We start from the raw sequence: 13,345 nt of genomic DNA, 5'->3' as shown, positions 1-13,345 counted from the left end.
AAGCAAGCAGGTGATCCACCTGCTTGGGGGGTGGTGGACCCCACTGCCACGTGGCAGCCCATAGTTGGCAGCATGATACGGTGGCCCAATAGGGGCTGGACACGTGTCACCTCTTGGGGTTGACACGTGTTACACCCTAAAGCCACATATATATGTTGATATATATCATATACTTCAGTTATCCATCAAAACATCAGCCAACTTAGAGAGAAAAAAACGTGAGGGAGAGAAATAGAGAGGCAGCCATGGTTCTTGAAGTTTAAAGGTTTGTTTTCCAATTTTCTTCCGTGAATTAATTATATACGGTGTACCTTAAGTACGTGGATATGTATATATGTATTTTAAGACCTTCATGGAAGTAAAACTCCAGCTTTGCAATTGGAATTTGGAAGAGAAAATAAGAGAAAACGTTAATTAATAAACCCGTTTTTGAAAGGGACAGTGGTTAGTAATAATCGTATAACTTCTTGTGTACAGATTCGTTTCAAGTGATTTAATATGTTTTGGAAAGGTATTTCGTGGTTCTATAACTTTCATTCAGACTCCAAAATCCAGTTCCACTTGTATCAGCTTGAAAAGTGGTGATTAAGTGTAGAGGAGGTACTGCTCAAATTTGGTTTTGGAAATCCTACACGGACAGCTGTGAGTATTTTGGTCATATCTTTTTGTAAAAAATTGATGTAGGGATGATTCAAAATTTTTTGCGACCCTAATACACATGTCTATAACTTTCATGAAGGACGTAAATCCTGTTTCCCTCCATTACCCCTTCGAAACGAAGCGACAAGGTAAAACAGTAAGCTGTCCAGATTTCACATTTTGGATAGTTTTGGCGAGTTTGACAAGTTTAACGTAAGGTAAGGTTTCTTCTTTAAATTTGAGCTTTATGTGTTCTGATGGAGCATGTTACACTCCCTATTGGTGGCTGGAAATATGAAAATGGCTTAGAAATACTTGGCGTTCGGAATAAACTAATTTGTAGTCGTTATAGTTGAATTGTTGTCGAAACAAAGTGTTGTTCTTGTGAGTTGCTCTGCAGGGGTGTGGCTTGTTGTTGCAGGGCCTAAATATGTCCTAATGTGGGTTAGGGTGCTGCTGGTAGAAGCCACATGACCCCTTGTTATGTATAATTAAAGGCGTCACAAAATGAAGGCTAGACGCCCTATTGAGATATTGTATTTTTGGAATAAGTTGTTTGGAGTGTATGTTGTATATTGTTGGTATGAATTGCTGCAGGTTGTTGTTGTTGGTTGGCTGTAGGTCTTAGGGACATGATTGGAAATTTGGATAGGGCACATTATAGGGGAGGTGCTGCCCAATTTTCGTTAACGCCTTAACAAACTAAAGGACTAGTCGAGGAAACAACTAAGGCAATAGATTCCATTAACATTAAGGCGTAATCCAAGATGCTGGAAAGTTAAGAGTAGTTGATATTCATATTACTTTCATATTGAATAGGTTCGGAAGACGAAGAGACGAGCAGGATAAAGGGTAACTCCCAAAAGGTATGTAAAGCTTTCTTGTGGCATGTTTTGGTATAAGCACGTATAATTATCTTTCTTTCCTTTTGGCAAGTTTTAGCCTTAAGTGAAGTGTGTGTGGAATGTGGGGATAATTCCATTCCCAAAACTCCAAGTATGCCTCATAACCCATATCCACTGCTTAGTATTGGAATTTCTGCAAGAATTGAGTAGTGCCTAGTAAGGCTTCTATGTATTAAACACTAGTATTTGGAAAGCTATCTCTCATTTCCTTTGATACGTGTTTGGTACGAAAGTGAGATTATGATGCCATAATGATTCACCGAGCCCCATGATGGGCCGGGTATGAAATATGTGTATGCAGATCCCATAAAGAAAAGTACAGACCATATATAGTTTATTCTCTTTCTTCTTCTGGCATGTCTTAGTTGTAGGTTAAACATGATATGAGTTCCGGCGTAACTCCATTCTTAGCATCTCTTATTTACGTCTGAATATCGAACTTTTATAATAATCGAACTATTTCCCTGGAAACTTTTATATGTTAAAAAGGTAACAAATGTACAGGCTCCAAGTCTTACAGACTATATGTTAACAAATGTTCTGGTTCCATAAGCGATTTGGCTTTACTTTAGTACATGTCTAGGAGCCCCGAGATTATAATTGAGACAACCCATAATGGCATTTAGAGGACACTCGAGATGACTACACCGCTACTCGGGTTCTCAAATAAAAGCTTAACTTTCTTATTCTGTCGAGTCTCTGATAATGATTTAAATTGCATATAGTTACTCACTACTCTACTCGTGTATATTGTAACACTTCTTTCCTGAGTCCCGGGCCAGGATATGTTCTCGTGCACAGTTTACTGCATTATTCACTGAGTCCCTCAATAGAGGGCCAGGATACGTGTATAAATATATGATGATGAGTTGTAATAAGGTGGTGATGGCACTGGGGCCATGATGATTTTACAGAGATGATTCACCGGACCCCCGAAAGGGCCGGCTATATGATATGACTCGAACATGCATGTTTTTGTAATTCATAAAGTACAGGTACAGGTTTCTGAATTGATATCTTATCCCCTAATTCTCTATCTTAGATATGTTTCCAGTTGTTTTATATTATGTTTTACATACTCAGTACACATATCGTACTGACTCCCCTTTCTCGGGGGGCTGCGTTCATGCCCGCAGGTACAGATACAGATTTTGGGAGTCCGTCAGCTTAGGATTCCATGCAGCTCAGCTGGAAGAGGCTTCATTGTATCGGAGCCTAGTTTTTGATACTGTCCACGGATGTATAGAAATTGTTTTATCCATTCAGGGGTACGGCGGGGGCCCTGTCCCGCCATATGTTGTCATTTATATGTTTAGAGGTCTGCAGACATGTATATGTGGGTTGTGTATGTCAGTTTGATTAAGCTGGGTCTACATGATATATGATATATATTATTATGTTATGGCAGCCTTGTCGGCTTGCGTGCCCTGTCATGTTGTGATACAAATGAAAAAGGCTACAGTTTATGAAAATGTTATCGCCAGTGGGGCTCTGTTACATGATATTGTCTTATTTACGATTCAATGTGACCTCAGCTAATAGATATATGTACGGGGGGTCCAAGTCGGACCCCAGTCACGGCCTACGGGGTTGGGTCGTGACAGAAGTGGTATCAGAGCAGTTCGTCCTCGGAGTGTCTGCAGACCATGTCTAATAGAGTCTTGGTTATCGATGTGTTGCGCGCCACATCTATAAACAGGAAGCTATAGGACATTTAGGATGTTACCTTTCTTCTACATCTGAGATCGTGCTTTAGATCTGAGTCATAGAAAAAAAATTCCTTATACTAACCTTGGATCTTAACAGAAGGATGACACCAACAGAAGAAAGTAATTAATGACATGGAAAGTTACAAAGCACGCAGGTAAGTAAAGTGAAGGCACGGAAGATATCCGTTTGGTAAGGTAGTGAAGTATTATTTGAAATATAAAGCTGAAACCTGAAGGGAAAGCAGTCAGGAAGTGCAATAGTTGCAGTTTGAAGTTGGACATATGAGGTAAGTCTAATATTTTTATATTATTGTTGACGTTGAAAGCCCTGTGTGGCTGCGATAAAAAAAAAATGACATTGAAAGCCCTGTGCGGCTGTGATATGACATGTAAATATATATGCTGGCCCTGTGAGGCATTGTTGGTATTTTCTGCATGCAGGTTTTGGGATAAGTAAGAAATGTAGAGGAAACTCTGCCGAAATTTTCCCAGAACAAGAAAAAGGAAGTAAAGCATAGATTTTTTAGATGCCCGAGAAATTGATACCAAATACCCTGTTACACCCCGCACTCTTGAGCTCGAAACATCTTCTTAAGTTCCTTAGACACTATCATGTGAGCCGGATAAGCTACGACACTATCAAACAACTCTAAGGAAAGAAGATTGTGATACCTCGCGAGAAGGGAGGTCGGAGATAGAGTCATAAGAATCCGGAAAAAGTTGGAGGCTAAGAAATGAGTCGTAGGACTCGATTTACCTACGTAAGACACTAAGTTAAGAGTCTTATACACTTAAGTTGTTTAAGGATATACCAAGCTTACGTAGTGCGGATTACATGAGCTCTTAAAGTAAGACAAGATTACGAACCCGCGAGGAAGGAAAAAAGACGACGCGTGGCAGCCAATGGAGGAGCGACACGTGGCAGCACCTCAATCAAGCAGGTGATGCACCTACTTAGGGTCAAGTAGGTGATGCAGCTGCTTGGGGAGGTGGACCCCGCTGCCACATGGCAGCCCCTAATTGGCAGCATGACACAGTGGCCCAATAGGGGCTGGACATGTGTCCCTCTTAGGGGCTGACACGTGTCACCACTTGGGACCACCTATATTAGTTGATATGTATCCAAATATCTTCAGTTCAGTCAAAAATTTCCAGCAGCAACGTGAACAAAGAACCCTAAAGCTAAGGAGAGAAACTTGCGACGGCTTTGGGAGAAAAATAGGTAAGTCCCGTTTTCATTCCGTAAATTAATTAATTAGAGTATACTATGATGATATGGAAGTATTAGTAGTAAAAAATTAGGATTTGGTTCAGCAAAAAACGGACAGCAAGCTGCCACGGCGTTACAGCACGTTGAAAATATTTCCGAGGCGCGATTTTGGCGAGTTCTAGCCAATTTCGAGAAAGGTAAGTTCTTACCCTCTAATTTGAAGTTTATAATGTTAAATTATGGTGTATTACACACCTTAGGACCTGCTGGAAGTTGGGGAAAAGGTTTGAAAAGTTCGGCATTCGAAATAAACGAATTTAGAATCGCTATAGTTAAGTTGTTGTCGAAATAAGGTGTTGTACGCGTAGGGGCTGCTGCTGGTTGTGTTGTGGCGTGTTGCAGGGTCTAAAAGTTATCTAAATGAGGTGTGGGAGCTGCTGGTTGTAGCCACATGACCCTCCGCTTTGCAATTAAAGAATTCGCGAAAGAAAGATTAAAAACTCTAGTTTTGGTATCTTAGTTTCGAGTGAATTGTTGGGGGTTTATATTGTATAATTTTGGTCGTAATATGTATATGTATGGTCTGCTGGTTGCATTTTTGGTTGGCTGCAGGTTCTAAGGACATGGTTGGGAATTCGGATAGGGCACATTATAGGGGAGGTGCTGCCCAATTTTCGTTAAGGCCTTAACAAACTAAAGAACTAATCGAGGAAATGACTAAGGGAATAGATTCCATTACCACTAAGGTGTAACCTAAGATGCTGGAAAATTAAGAAGAGTTGATATGCATATTACTCTCCTGTTTAATAGGTTCAAAGGATGACGAGGCGAACAGGATAAAGAGAAGTCCATACAAGGTATGTGAAGCTTTCCTTTGGCGTGTTTTTGGAATAGATATGTAGAACTATTCTTCTTTTCTTTTGGCATGTCTTAGATATAAGTTATGAATGATATGTATACGATATTTGGGATTTAATCCATTCGTAAAGCCTTGAGTATGAGTCGAGACTCTTGTTTACTTCTTGATATTAGAACTCCTATAATATCTGAGTCATTTCCTTTTAGTCTTCTATTTGATGAAAATTAATATATGTAAAGCCTATTTCTTCTTTCCTTTGGAATGGCTTAACTTTAAGTGAAATGGTATATGATATAGGTTTAGAGGTAATTCCATTTATGAGCTCTGATTGTAACTCGTGACTTGTAGTTACTCCTGAGTATTAAGAGTCTGAAAGTAGTCAAACAATTATTCTCAAGACTGCTATACAGCGAATAGTAAGTGGAGATACAAGCTCCTTTCCTTGAAATCTCTGGAATGATCAATGTCACTGATTACATAATTGTGTCTCTGATTGCATAACTGTGTCTTTGATTGCATAAACCATATTTCTGATTGCATAAGCTATATGGCATTGTCTGGATGCATGTCTGTGATTCTTGAGGCCCCAACTAATGTAAGCCCTAATGACATCTAAAGGGATACCTCGGATAATTACTCCCCAGTCTTCAGGTGATGGTTCACTTGACTGTTTCATCGAGTCTTAGATAATGACTTAGTTGCATATGGTTTCTCACTACTCTACTCGTGCATACTGTAACCCATCCTTCCTCGAGTCCCACGATGGGCCGGGATATGTTATCGTGCACAGTGTTACTACTTCTTTCACCGCGTCCCGGGCCGGATGTGTATAGTTCCACGCACGAGGAGACGATGCCGTACGTGAGGTGTGATATATGTTATATGTTATGACGATGCGATTATTCACCGAGTCCCGGGCCGGCTGTAATATGATTGTATATGTGGTGAAATAAGGAAGGAACACCGAGTCCCTCCTTAGAGGGCCGGGTACATATGTATATTATGATGGTACGCTATAGACGTACACCACTCCATTCACCGAGTCCCTCACCAAAGGGCCGGATACTTTATGTAGGCATGCATATGAGATTAAAGCAATACATTGTGACCCTAAGCCCCGCAGTGAACCAGGTGTGATACGATGATATATATGATAAGTGATACCGTATACGATGGTATGATACCGTATATGATGATATGATGAAATGAAATGCATTATGATACGATGATAAGTGATTATAACACCGAGTTCACTAGAGGGCCGGGCACAACATATGATGATGTGTATGATTTACGTGTCCTAAGGTGCAGGTACAGTAATTCATTTAGTTATTATACTTGTCCCCTGCATCCCTATTTCAGTTATGATCTCAGTTACGATGTGTTATGCTTTACATACTCAGTACATATATCGTACTGACCCCCTTTCTTCGGGGGGCTGCGTTTCATGCCCGCAGGTACAGATGTTTATTCTGGAGATCCATCAGCGTAGGAGTTCCTCTCAGCTGTGTCGGAAGTGCTTCACTGTTCTGGAGCCTAAATTTTGATGCTGATCACTTAATGTATATATTTGTACATTCAGGGGTACGGCGGGGGCCTTGTTCCGCCATATGTTGTTGTTACTATTCTTAGAGATCTGTAGACATATGTATATGTGGGTTGTTTATAAGTTTGTTTTGACTGTGCCTATATGTCATGTTGTAAATGTTTTTATATTATGGCAGCCTCATCGGCGCGTGCCCTTTCATGATATGATACAAATGAAAGAGGCTACATGTACATGAAAAAGTTTTAACTCATTGGTTTTTTTTTGTGAGTAGTAACACCTTGTTCATAGTTCAATATGACTACAACTGATAGGTAGGTATACGGGGGTCTAGATTGGACCCCAGTCACGGCCTACGGGGTTGGGTCATGACAGAAGTGGTATCAGAGCAGTTCGTCCTTGGAATGTCTACAGACCGTGTCTAGTAGAGTCCTTTTTATCGGTGTGTTGTGCACCACATCTATAGATAGGAGGCTACAGGATATTTAGGATGTTACTTTCTTTCATATCTAAGATCGTGCGATAGAGCCGAGCTATAGGAAATGAAATTCCTCATACTAACCTGCAATTTTAGCAGGAAGACAACGCCGATAGAAGAAAATAACTGACAATATTGGATGGTACGAAGCACGTAGGTAAGCAAAGGCACGAAAGCCCTATGTCAGATAAGGTATTGAAATGCGATTGACAGATACAATTGAAAAGTGGAAGGAAAGGTAAATAGGAAAGTATAACAGGTGCAGCTCGAGTGGACATAACATGTAAGTTCATTTCCATACTGTTAATTATAGACGCTCTGTGCGGCTGCGATATTAGATGATATGACTATATATGTGTGCCCTGTGTGGCTGAGATGTTATACAATATGAATGTATATATGTGTGCCCTGTGAGGCACTGTTGGTATTTCCTGCGTGCAGGTGTTGAGATAGTAAGAAATACAGAGGAAACTCTGCCCAAATTTTCCTAGAAATAAGAGGAGAATGAGGTACAGGGCTATAGTATGTCTTGAAAGGTTTTCCTCGCAACAATGATGAGATTTGACTAAACAAGTATGACTGACCTCGTGAAATAAGTTAATTGCTGAGTTAATGGCAATAGAAACTAGGAGGACGATACTGGAATAGTAGAATAAGTTAGAAAGAAACTATAAGCTAAAGAAAATGACCTAGAGAGGACTGATAGATCGGGATAAAACGAGATAGTAAGGCATTGCCTTAATTGATACATAGGGATAAACTATGACAAGTTATGGTTGAAGGAAGTAACGGTATGACTAAGACAAGAGTGCGAGGGATAAAGAATTGTGATGAATATGAAGTGTTAATAAAATAGCTTGTGAGACATTAAGGACAAGACTAGCTAAGAAGGGTAAGTAACCCATAGTAAGAATCGTGAAGAAAGTCAAGCGGTATTATACTATGGGTCAGAATGCGAACAAGGTACCAGGTGAACATAACAAAAACCATTGTTAGAATAAGCAAAACTTAGTAAGGAATTAACTGGAAGGTATGATGTGGTCCATGTAAATGGAATGTAAAGATAGGTGTGGAACGGAAAAGCAAGCTATGGAACAAATAAGGAAGATTTATCAAGTTCCATAAGGAAAGTTTCGAATAAAGGTTATATGATGACGAAAAGAATGGCTAGTGCAAGGAAATAAAGGGTAATATGGAATTCTTTACGCCCAACCAAAAATGGAAATGAGTTGAAGGAATAATATAGAAGTTCTAATAGAGGCACTCAAGATAGATGCGATTAATTAAGTATAAGTACCGAACAAAAAGGGAGATAGACAGTTACGAATTGAAGGTATAGTATGATGAAAGAGTAATAAGACAAGGCCCCTATTGCAACGAAGTTAATATGGTTTAAAGCAGGATTAAAAAGGAGCCTGAAGCGCATGACAAAGATGAAAGTTCAGAAGGCATAATAAAGTTAATATACGTGACTCCACTCTAATGATTAGTGGTATCCACTGGAATAAAGTTAGTATAATGACGAAGCTCGAAACATGAGTCATTAAAGTATAAGTACACTCGAGTGGGGAATGTGCACCAATTATGAGCCCTCGCTAATTACTGATTGGGATGAATGGAATTGTGGCTTTGAGTGCACTACTACATTACGGATACTACTCGAGTATCAATCATTAGATGAGATTCGATTCGAGATATTCCAAATATTACAGCACCCTACGGTTGTGCTAGGGTTTCCTAGAAAGGCAACCTAACGTGGGGATGATTTAACAGAAGATGTAGATATGGTGCAACCTGTTACATATGTTGGAATAGAATCATTCGCGTGTAAATAGCTGAAGATATACGGAGAATGACATAGGTACACCCCAAAAGGGGGGAAGTGGACAAAAGAAGTACAAGTGTAAAAGAAAATCAACTGATGCTATCGCATGTAAATGGGGACGCTTAAATGTCAAACGAGACCCCATAAGGGATGGACGTGATCATACCCAAACTGATGCACCAGATTCCGTCAAAACTCCGAAGTTAAGCGTGCTCGAATGAGAGTAGCACTGGGATGGGTGACCCTCTGGGAAGTGAGAAAGAGAACAAAACAAGTATGACAAAAAGAGATTATAAAATCTGGTTAGTACAACGACACATATAGAACAGAGTACGCCAAGAGCAGAAAAAGATTATGACTGAAATACAATGCACCTCGTGAAAATGGCACAAGAATAGTTGTGCAGCTTATGAATATTGGCATACTAAGAGCGAGGTCAAATGATTACTCGATTAAAGAAAGTCAGTAATAACAATGTGATTGCCATATTTAGAATCTATTCAGGAAAAGTGTAAGATGGTTAGAGGCAAAACTATTCAGATATAATCGGTATTAAGGACAATAGCCATAGTGGAGCCTTAACCTCGACTAAAGGAGGTAAGCCACTAGTATAGCAACGCTAAAGAATTTTCTGGACTGCTCTATGTCCGTACACACGCTTATGTAAGGATTACAATATGATGTATGGTAAGAAAACTGGAGAAAAGATCTGAGTAAAAGAGAAAGATAGCATACCTAAGGTATTACAAGTTAGATTAAGAGGAGTTGTACAATAGCTTAAGTTAAAAGAAGTATCAGCAGTCTGATAGCCTATGTCAGGGAATGGAAACCCCGACTCAGAGGTGGAAAGCAGTTAATATGTATTATAGTACGAGCTGACCTCGCATTCTAAGGAACTGGGAGTTCATACAGGCTATGGTAGATGGGTTGACAGAATCAACCTGTTCCCCTCCAGTTAGAAAGGCATATTCAGCTGAGGGCTCTGCGAAATGACATAGTAGGGAAACAATAAGATTTCACGGAGTCCCCACATTTATTATCTCAGATAGGGAAGTTCAATTTACAGCTAACCGTTGGAAATCATTCCGGAAGGGATTGAGGAACACAAATGAATCTTAGTACAACATTTCTCCCTTCGATTAAGGGACAGGCCCGAATGTGATCCACTAAATTATTGATAAAGTAAAGCTTATTCCAGGACAAGATATCGATTAGCAGCCTAGAGTCGGCAAGAAGGGGATACATTGGTCCTTCTTAAGTCATTTGTAAAGTAGGTAAGATTGCCTATGAGTTGGACCTACCGTCCGATTTGAAACAACACATTCAGTTTTCACAGATCAATGCTCCGTAAGAATGGGAACGACGCTCACAGAATATTTCCCGTGGAGGAGGTCCACGTAACAGGGAGTTATCCTACGAGGGGAAACCTATCTCCATCCGGGATCGGCAGATTAAACGATTTGCGAACTAAGGACATAGCTTCCGTCAAGATACTGTGGCGGAATAAGAATCGTGAAGGCATAACCTGGGAGGTTGAAAAGGACATGAAACATAGGTGTCCATACCTATTATCGATATCTACAGATAGCCTCCAGTCTTGGAACTTGTATATTAATTACTTGGATGAAAATGTATGTCATTCCAGTAGAAAGGAGTCTCCTTATGATCCGTATAAAGTCTTAAGGAAAGATTTATTCAACATTCGGGGACGAATGTTCTAAAGGGGGGAAGGATGTTACACCCCGCACTCTTGAGCTTGAAACATCTTCTTAAGTTCCTTAGACACTATCATGTGAGCCGGATAAGCTACGACACTATCAAACAACTCTAAGGAAAGAAGATTGTGATACCTCGCGAGAAGGGAGGTCGGAGATAGAGTCATAAGAATCCGGAAAGAGTTGGAGGCTAAGAAATGAGTCGTAGGACTCGATTTACCTACGTAAGACACTAAGTTAAGAGTCTTATACACTTAAGTTGTTTAAGGATATACCAAGCTTACGTAGTGCGGATTACATGAGCTCTTAAAGTAAGACAAGATTACGAACCCGCGAGGAAGGAAAAAAGACGACGCGTGGCAGCCAATGGAGGAGCGACATGTGGCAGCACCTCAAGCAAGCAGGTGATGCACCTACTTAGGGTCAAGTAGGTGATGCAGCTGCTTGGGGGAGGTGGACCCCGCTGCCACATGGCAGCCCCTAATTGGCAGCATGACACGGTGGCCCAATAGGGGCTGGACATGTGTCCCTCTTAGGGGCTGACACGTGTCACCACTTGGGACCACCTATATTAGTTGATATGTATCCAAATATCTTCAGTTCAGTCAAAAATTTCCAGCAGCAACGTGAACAAAGAACCCTAAAGCTAAGGAGAGAAACTTGCGACGGCTTTGGGAGAAAAATAGGTAAGTCCCGTTTTCATTCCGTAAATTAATTAATTAGCGTATACTATGATGATATGGAAGTATTAGTAGTAAAAAATTAGGATTTGGTTCAGCAAAAAACGGACAGCAAGCTGCCACGGCGTTACAGCACGCTGAAAATATTTCCGAGGCGCGATTTTGGCGAGTTCTAGCCAATTTCGAGAAAGGTAAGTTCTTACCCTCTAATTTGAAGTTTATAATGTTAAATTATGGTGTATTACACACCTTAGGACCTGCTGGAAGTTGGGGAAAAGGTTTGAAAAGTTCGGCATTCGAAATAAACGAATTTAGAATCGCTATAGTTAAGTTGTTGTCGAAATAAGGTGTTGTACGCGTAGGGGCTGCTGCTGGTTGTGTTGTGGCGTGTTGCAGGGTCTAAAAGTTATCTAAATGAGGTGTGGGAGCTGCTGGTTGTAGCCACATGACCCTCCGCTTTGCAATTAAAGAATTCGCGAAAGAAAGATTAAAAACTCTAGTTTTGGTATCTTAGTTTCGAGTGAATTGTTGGGGGTTTATATTGTATAATTTTGGTCGTAATATGTATATGTATGGTCTGCTGGTTGCATTTTTGGTTGGCTGCAGGTTCTAAGGACATGGTTGGGAATTCGGATAGGGCACATTATAGGGGAGGTGCTGCCCAATTTTCGCTAAGGCCTTAACAAACTAAAGAACTAATCGAGGAAATGACTAAGGGAATAGATTCCATTACCACTAAGGTGTAACCTAAGATGCTGGAAAATTAAGAAGAGTTGATATGCATATTACTCTCCTGTTTAATAGGTTCAAAGGATGACGAGGCGAACAGGATAAAGAGAAGTCCATACAAGGTATGTGAAGCTTTCCTTTGGCGTGTTTTTGGAATAGATATGTAGAACTATTCTTCTTTTCTTTTGGCATGTCTTAGATATAAGTTATGAATGATATGTATACGATATTTGGGATTTAATCCATTCGTAAAGCCCTGAGTATGAGTCGAGACTCTTGTTTACTTCTTGATATTAGAACTCCTATAATATCTGAGTCATTTCCTTTTAGTCTTCTATTTGATGAAAATTAATATATGTAAAGCCTATTTCTTCTTTCCTTTGGAATGGCTTAACTTTAAGTGAAATGGTATATGATATAGGTTTAGAGGTAATTCCATTTATGAGCTCTGATTGTAACTCGTGACTTGTAGTTACTCCTGAGTATTAAGAGTCTGAAAGTAGTCAAACAATTATTCTCAAGACTTCTATACAGCGAATAGTAAGTGGAGATACAAGCTCCTTTCCTTGAAATCTCTGGAATGATCAATGTCACTGATTACATAACTGTGTCTCTGATTGCATAACTGTGTCTTTGATTGCATAAACCATATTTCTGATTGCATAAGCTATATGGCATTGTCTGGATGCATGTCTGTGATTCTTGAGGCCCCAACTAATGTAAGCCCTAATGACATCTAAAGGGATACCTCGGATAATTACTCCCCAGTCTTCAGGTGATGGTTCACTTGACTGTTTCATCGAGTCTTAGATAATGACTTAGTTGCATATGGTTTCTCACTACTCTACTCGTGCATACTGTAACCCATCCTTCCTCGAGTCCCACGATGGGCCGGGATATGTTATCGTGCACAGTGTTACTACTTCTTTCACCGCGTCCCGGGCCGGATGTGTATAGTTCCACGCACGAGGAGACGATGCCGTACGTGAGGTGTGATATATGTTATATGTTATGACGATGCGATTATTCACCGAGTCCCGGGCCGGCTGT

General features: G+C 40.2%; 1 long non-coding RNA gene across 1 annotated transcript; it reads left to right on the top strand.

Moving 5' to 3' along the window:
• Positions 1-229: 229 nt before the first annotated feature.
• Positions 230-2,741, top strand: LOC129875990 (uncharacterized). Its single transcript, XR_008763268.1, has 5 exons — positions 230-265; positions 478-642; positions 740-857; positions 1,459-1,505; positions 2,681-2,741. It is a non-coding gene; the product is annotated as an uncharacterized LOC129875990 (long non-coding RNA).
• Positions 2,742-13,345: the final 10,604 nt, after the last annotated feature.

The sequence above is a fragment of the Solanum dulcamara genome, chromosome 2 (genome assembly GCF_947179165.1).
Source record: "Solanum dulcamara chromosome 2, daSolDulc1.2, whole genome shotgun sequence".
Classification (NCBI taxonomy): Eukaryota; Viridiplantae; Streptophyta; class Magnoliopsida; order Solanales; family Solanaceae; genus Solanum; species Solanum dulcamara.
Note: the sequence above shows the minus strand (reverse complement) of the source record. Positions and strands in the feature narration are given on the sequence as shown.